Here is a 6041-nt window from a genome sequence, read left to right as displayed (position 1 = left end):
ATTGAATTGAGAGAGAGAGAGAGAGAGAGAGAGAGAGAGCAATAATAATGACAATAATGAGAATGAGAAATCAACCTCTGGTCTTGACTCAAACAAAACTTTAAACACAATTTCCTAATTATAAAATTAAAATGATAAAATCATTGAACATGAACTTTTGAATTCAAAGTGATGTAATTTAAATACAATGATGGGGCTTTATCTCTTTCCAACACTGACCTCACACACACACACACACACACCCATCTCCTCAGCACATTAACACCACGTGTCTTTTAAATTCTGGACGCTGCCGGTTTACAGAATACTTCCATGTACTGAGTCTGACGGACTGATCTGAGTTCAGGTCTCTGTCTCCGATGGGGAAGAGGATGTGGACGTGGACCAATCAGAGTGTGATGATACAGTGATCTGCCACCTGCTGCTGCCTGTCTGTGGTCCTGGTGTGTGTAAGAGTATGTGCATCGCCTATAGTGTATTTTTCAACAATCAGGCTCTTGGTTCTCCTTGATCCTGATCTGGGGACAGATCAGATCTGTCCCTCTGCTCCTGGACCTGGTGCAGCACTCTACACCGCTGGCCTCTAGATGCTGTGTTGAACCAACAGAGGACAACAGATGTCCACACTGTCGGTTGGAGGAGCGGGACACTGACACATGGCAGGAATATTATTTCACACTGACGGTGGACTGATGGAAGTGCCTGTCCCAGCTGGGATCCTCTACAGACAGGGGGGAGGATCAGTCCAGTTTATTACAGCTGGGGGTTAAGTTTGTATGTTCTCTGGTCATAAACTTGTGATGAGATCCGGGAACAGGGTGAGACGGGTCCAGGGACACGAGCAGTCAGGCAATCAGACAGAGAAGAAGAAGAGTAAACCGTTGCCATCTGTTAAACATCCATACAGTTTACAGACCCACTTCCTGTTTGTTTCTGCTGTGTCAGATCCGCTCACTTTCAAAATAAAATGTTTAAGTTCATCTGGATAAACTCTGCACTCGCACTGATCGTCTGACTGCTCCTGTTTCTTCACCCATCAGACTCATGTCAGTGACGTCACTGTGACACATGACCTCAGAGATGAACTTGGTGTTGTACAGTGTTAGAAACGCACTGAAGGACGGATGCTGTAATGATCTGGAGTTTTCTTTCACTGAATTATGATGATGATGATGATGATGATGATGATGATGATGATGATGATGATGATGATGATGATGATGGAAAAGAAGAAAACAGCAGAATTTGAAGTAAAATGATGAAGTTGTTTATTTCATGATATAAAATGACGACAGCAACAAAAAAGTTCATGAACAGGAAGTCGAACTTTTCTCAGCTTCTCCATGTTGTTTCCACCAGGTGTTAACGTGTGAGCTGCACCTGATGATGAGGCCTTTGAATTTACACCTGGAATTAATTGATATTTGTTCCATCTCTGCCTGTTGGTCAGATCCCTACACAGACTGTAGTTTTCAGTTGTGCTCTGACACCGCTGTCCACCCACTGTGCTGTTATGTCATGTTTCCTTCATGGACAAGTGAAGATGTGACCTGTTGCTGTTTACCAGCTACAGACAGCATGAAGAGGCACAGTGAGGGTCAGGTGGCCTCTCAACTGGTTGGGTTGACTGGGGCCAAACTATACAGATGTTATACACACCTGGATGAGACAGATCCAGTATATTAACATGTGTTTTCAATGATCCAGACACAGATCTCATGTTGATACCAGGTAGAGATGAGGTCTCTCTCTCACCTGTGTGTCTCTTTAGTCTCTGCTTGCTTGGTCACATATTCCAACATGGACACGTACAGCAGATGTGCACAGGGTTCCGCGTGTTCTGATGCGTTTACACGGGCAGGTGGTGGAAGGTGATGGTCTATGCACTGACCCTCAGACACCTGGGCAGGTGAAAGAACTGACCTCAGCTGAACCCATGTGGTTTTGTGGACTCAGACAATCTAATTTCTTCAGAGGACACGTCCTCTCACAGCTTCAGCTTCAGGTCTCACCTCCCACTCAGTCTTCTTGGTTCCTCTACCCAAGGCTTGGAGTCAGGTGGAAAGATCAGCAGGTACACAGGGAAAGTGTGTCAATACTAAAGAAATGGGCCTAATCACAAACGGTGTGTTAAGAGTTGGTGAACGGGCCTGCACAAAAAAAAGTCTAACAAGTCGGCTTGCTCACATGCAGGTTCTGAAGCCTATCATACAGGTTCTGATCACAGAGCTTCTTCTTAGCCACAACCCTGAGCTTCAGACATGACTCCCCTACTGTTGTGTCTCTGAGGCTCTGACTAACAGCAGTGACGTTCAGGAGAACAAACAGGAAGCAGCTGACCTGTGTGTAAGGTTTGGGGGAAGTATTCAGGAGTCACTGCTCTTTCCTCTGCTGATTGTAAAACCCATTAGTGTCTCTGTAGAATGGGATGAAAGTGCAATAGTTTCTTCTTCTACAAACCTGACGCTCTCCTCTCTTAAGGAAAGGTTCAATCATTCCTTCCCCTTTAATTCATATTTTTATAAAGTAATGTTTTGTTCTATTTAAAGAAAGTGAAAGAGGACTGAGCGTGTCCTCACTGTACATAGAGTTCAGACTGTGTTTATTGGTCAGTTTTATTTATTGGAGATGACAGGGACGTTGTCTTTTTTCTTACACAGATGTGAAAGTGCCAATGATAAAGGAATGGCTTCAAATGTAAAAGCCACATCACGGACCACGGCTGTTTCCTCTCCTCTCCTTTGTATTTTAAAAGAATCTCAGGCTTGGGAACAAAATAGCACTTTGAATACTGTGTCAACTCTGTATATGATTCCAGGTTTTGGTTGCAAAAAAATTTTTGAGCTAAGTTCCAACACAAGAACACTGAGATGCCGTCTGGAGAGTCCAGGCCAGCCGGGCCAGCTGACGGCTGATGATTCAACCCTGTGGTGGATGTAGTTGTTGTTACTGTTCAGATCCAGAGCTTTGACTCCTCTTCACAGTTTTGTGGATTGAATTAGATACTGTAGGTCTCCTCAGACTGTTCTGAGCAGCTGATCCCGATCCTGGTCTTTAAGTTGAAGAATCTCTCAGTCAGTGTACCCTCTTTCATTTCAGTTGTTTGTCATCATAAGGTGAATTGAATAAAGAAATCTAATAAAGACAAGTCTCAGTGTCATCATTACTATGAAGTCCAGAAAGAGCTCATCAGCTCACGAGTGAATGCACCTCCAACTTTCACCTGTTCGTGGCACTAGAGCACTTGAGGTATAGACATGAAACCTGGAGAAAGGCATCATGGGAGTGTCCATAATCAGTGTGCCAAATTTCAAAACTTTTTACCATATGGTCTAGGGGCTGCCATAGACTCCCATTGCAGAAGAAGTTTCAGATGAACTAGATTATAAATATATTTTACATTTAAAAACTCAGCAACATTAAATGACTATATTTCAACAATTAGTAGGCCTAGCCTACATTTGAATACTAAAATGCTGTTTAAACAAGTCTGGACCAAGTGGGAAACAATGGGTGACGTCACCCATTGGTTTGTGAACTGCCGTTTTGAAGCCTCAAGTTTGGCTTAATGGACGTCGCCATCTTTTTGGAGCCAGAAGACCATATTTGGATGAAAGGGTAAAGCTGGGGAGGACTGAGGGGTGCAAGTTCAACAAATTGGCCTTGATAGGTCCTCTGTGGTTGGTGATTTATTTTCATGAAAAAAAAACATTTTAACAAATTAAAAAATGGCACCCTGGACAGATGTCATGGTCAAAGTGCAACCATGGTATCAGGTCTGATTACCTCTGCAGGACACGTGACTCTCAGCATGTAGTTCTATCGTTAAAAATCAGTTTTTGAAACAAAACACTCAAACGAGCCTAACTGACTCCACTGAGTCCCTTTTACCGTTATTTGGTGAGTGCTTTATCAGCTTAACCCGGTTAGTGGACCGGTAATGGTTGTCGAAAGTTCTGTTATTAAAATATTTAAAGAATAAGTATTTTTGATGCCGCAGCCAATATAGTAAACGTATTGCATTAGATCACTTTAAAAATGGAGACTAACAGTCCTGAGGAAGACAACATGTCTGCTGCTGCTTCGTGCTCAGTCGGCAGGAAATGCTGTGATTACTTTATGGGAAACAAGTTTCAAGTTCTAAGTCTGGAAGGTTTGGCTCTGGGTAAGTGACATCTTAAGTTTAAGTTCTTCTCTGGGACAAAGGTGTAGCCTAGTTAGCCTGTGGTGCTAACCGGCTAATTACATCTTTGAGCTAACTTTATATTTGTAGAGCTTGTATAGCACTTTGGTCAACTGAGGTTGTTTGTAAATGTGTTATAGAAATAAACTTTGACTTGACTAAAAAACTTTGAACATGTAGCTTAGTTAGCCCATAATGCTAACCGGCTTACTACATCTTTGGGCTAACTGCTAAACTTTTTTGTCTGCCTCAACCGGTTGGGAGAAAGAAAGAAAGAAAGAGATAATTTTATTATTATATCGTGTACCTACAGCCACTAAAGGATTTTGAAAATATATTTCTTTGTTGCCATCCAGTGGTATCCTCAATTATAACACTGTGGCTGACAGCAATGCACATTTTAACAGTTTTACACACTCCCAGTTGGAGTGCTGTTCATGGTAGCAAGCACGTCATTGAAGTTCATGACTGGGAAACGCCCATGTATCTCCCGTGACGACAGGCCGAAGAGTGGAGCAGCAGAAATCCACTCCTGAGAAAATAAAACACGCTGATCTGATTTGCTGTGACAAGCGAATGCTTTTGAAAATGAGGAATCCATGTGAAATCTTTTCTGAGGCTTAGTCTGAAGATGATCTGTGCCCATTTTAGTGATGATTGAATAATATTTGTCCAAGGAATAATGAAAAAACACTTACATAAAATCCAATATGGCAGAAATGATCCAAGGAAACCAACAGTACCTCTGAGTTTTGTGTGATCGTACCTTCAACTTGAACCCAGACATGAAAATTGGTGAAAAGTATCACTAGATTGTCCCTAATCAGTATGTCAAATAGTACCAGTCAAAAGTTTGGACACAACTTCTAATTCAGTGGTTTTTCTTTATTTTTATTATTTCCTACACTGTAGAACAATGCTGAATTATCACAACTATGAAAATATGTAGTGAACAAAAAAAAAGCAAAATGCTTCATATTTTAGATTCTCCAAAGTAGCCTGCTTTTGCTTTTACAGCTTTGTATGCTCGTCATTCTCTCAACCAGCTTCATGAGGTCGTCACCTGGAATGGTTTTCCCACAGTCTTGAATTAGTTCATATATGTTGAGCTCCAGTTTCATCAGAGCATTTTATGCAGTTTACAACTGCATGTGAAGATACATTCAAAGGTCTGACTGAGCTTCATGTCTTAAAGTAATAATGGATTGTCATTTCTCAGTTGAGCAGTTCTTCATATAATATGGATTAGATCAGTTGTCCAATAGGGCTGTTTACTGTATACCAACACTACAATAACACAACACAACTGATGGTCTCAAATGCATTAAGAAGGCAACAAATTCCACTAATTAACTCTTGACAAGGCACAGCTGTTAATTGAAAATCCTGCCTGGTGATAACCTCAGGAAGCTGATTAAAATAATGCTAATATTGTGCAAAGCTGTCATCAAGGTAAATGGTGGCTACTTTGAAGAATGGAGAATATGACACATATGTTGTTGTTTTTCAATTTTTTTTGTTTACTACATAATTCCATATGTTTTATTTCATAGTTCTAATGTCTTCCGTTCTACAATGTAGAAAAGAAATAGTCAAAATAAAGAAAAATGGGTAGGTGTGTCCAAACTTTTGAATGGTACTGTATATATACAGTATACAGTGTATACTGTATATATACGGTACATTTTGAAAACATTTTTAGAATGTTGCTTTGAGAATGTTCTTTCTTTGTTATCATGTAACATTGTGGGAATGTTTTATAAAAGAACATTCTATAATCTATTACCTCAACAACATCCTCAAAACATCCTCAGAATGTTGCAGGGAAAACATTCTACTTTTGTTAACTTATCACATT

The sequence above is a fragment of the Seriola dumerili genome, unplaced genomic scaffold (assembly GCF_002260705.1).
Source record: "Seriola dumerili isolate Sdu_G_001 unplaced genomic scaffold, Sdu_1.0 BDQW01000191.1, whole genome shotgun sequence".
Lineage (NCBI taxonomy): Eukaryota > Metazoa > Chordata > Actinopteri > Carangiformes > Carangidae > Seriola > Seriola dumerili.
The sequence above is the reverse complement of the archived record's forward strand: the minus strand, read 5'-3'. Positions refer to the sequence as shown.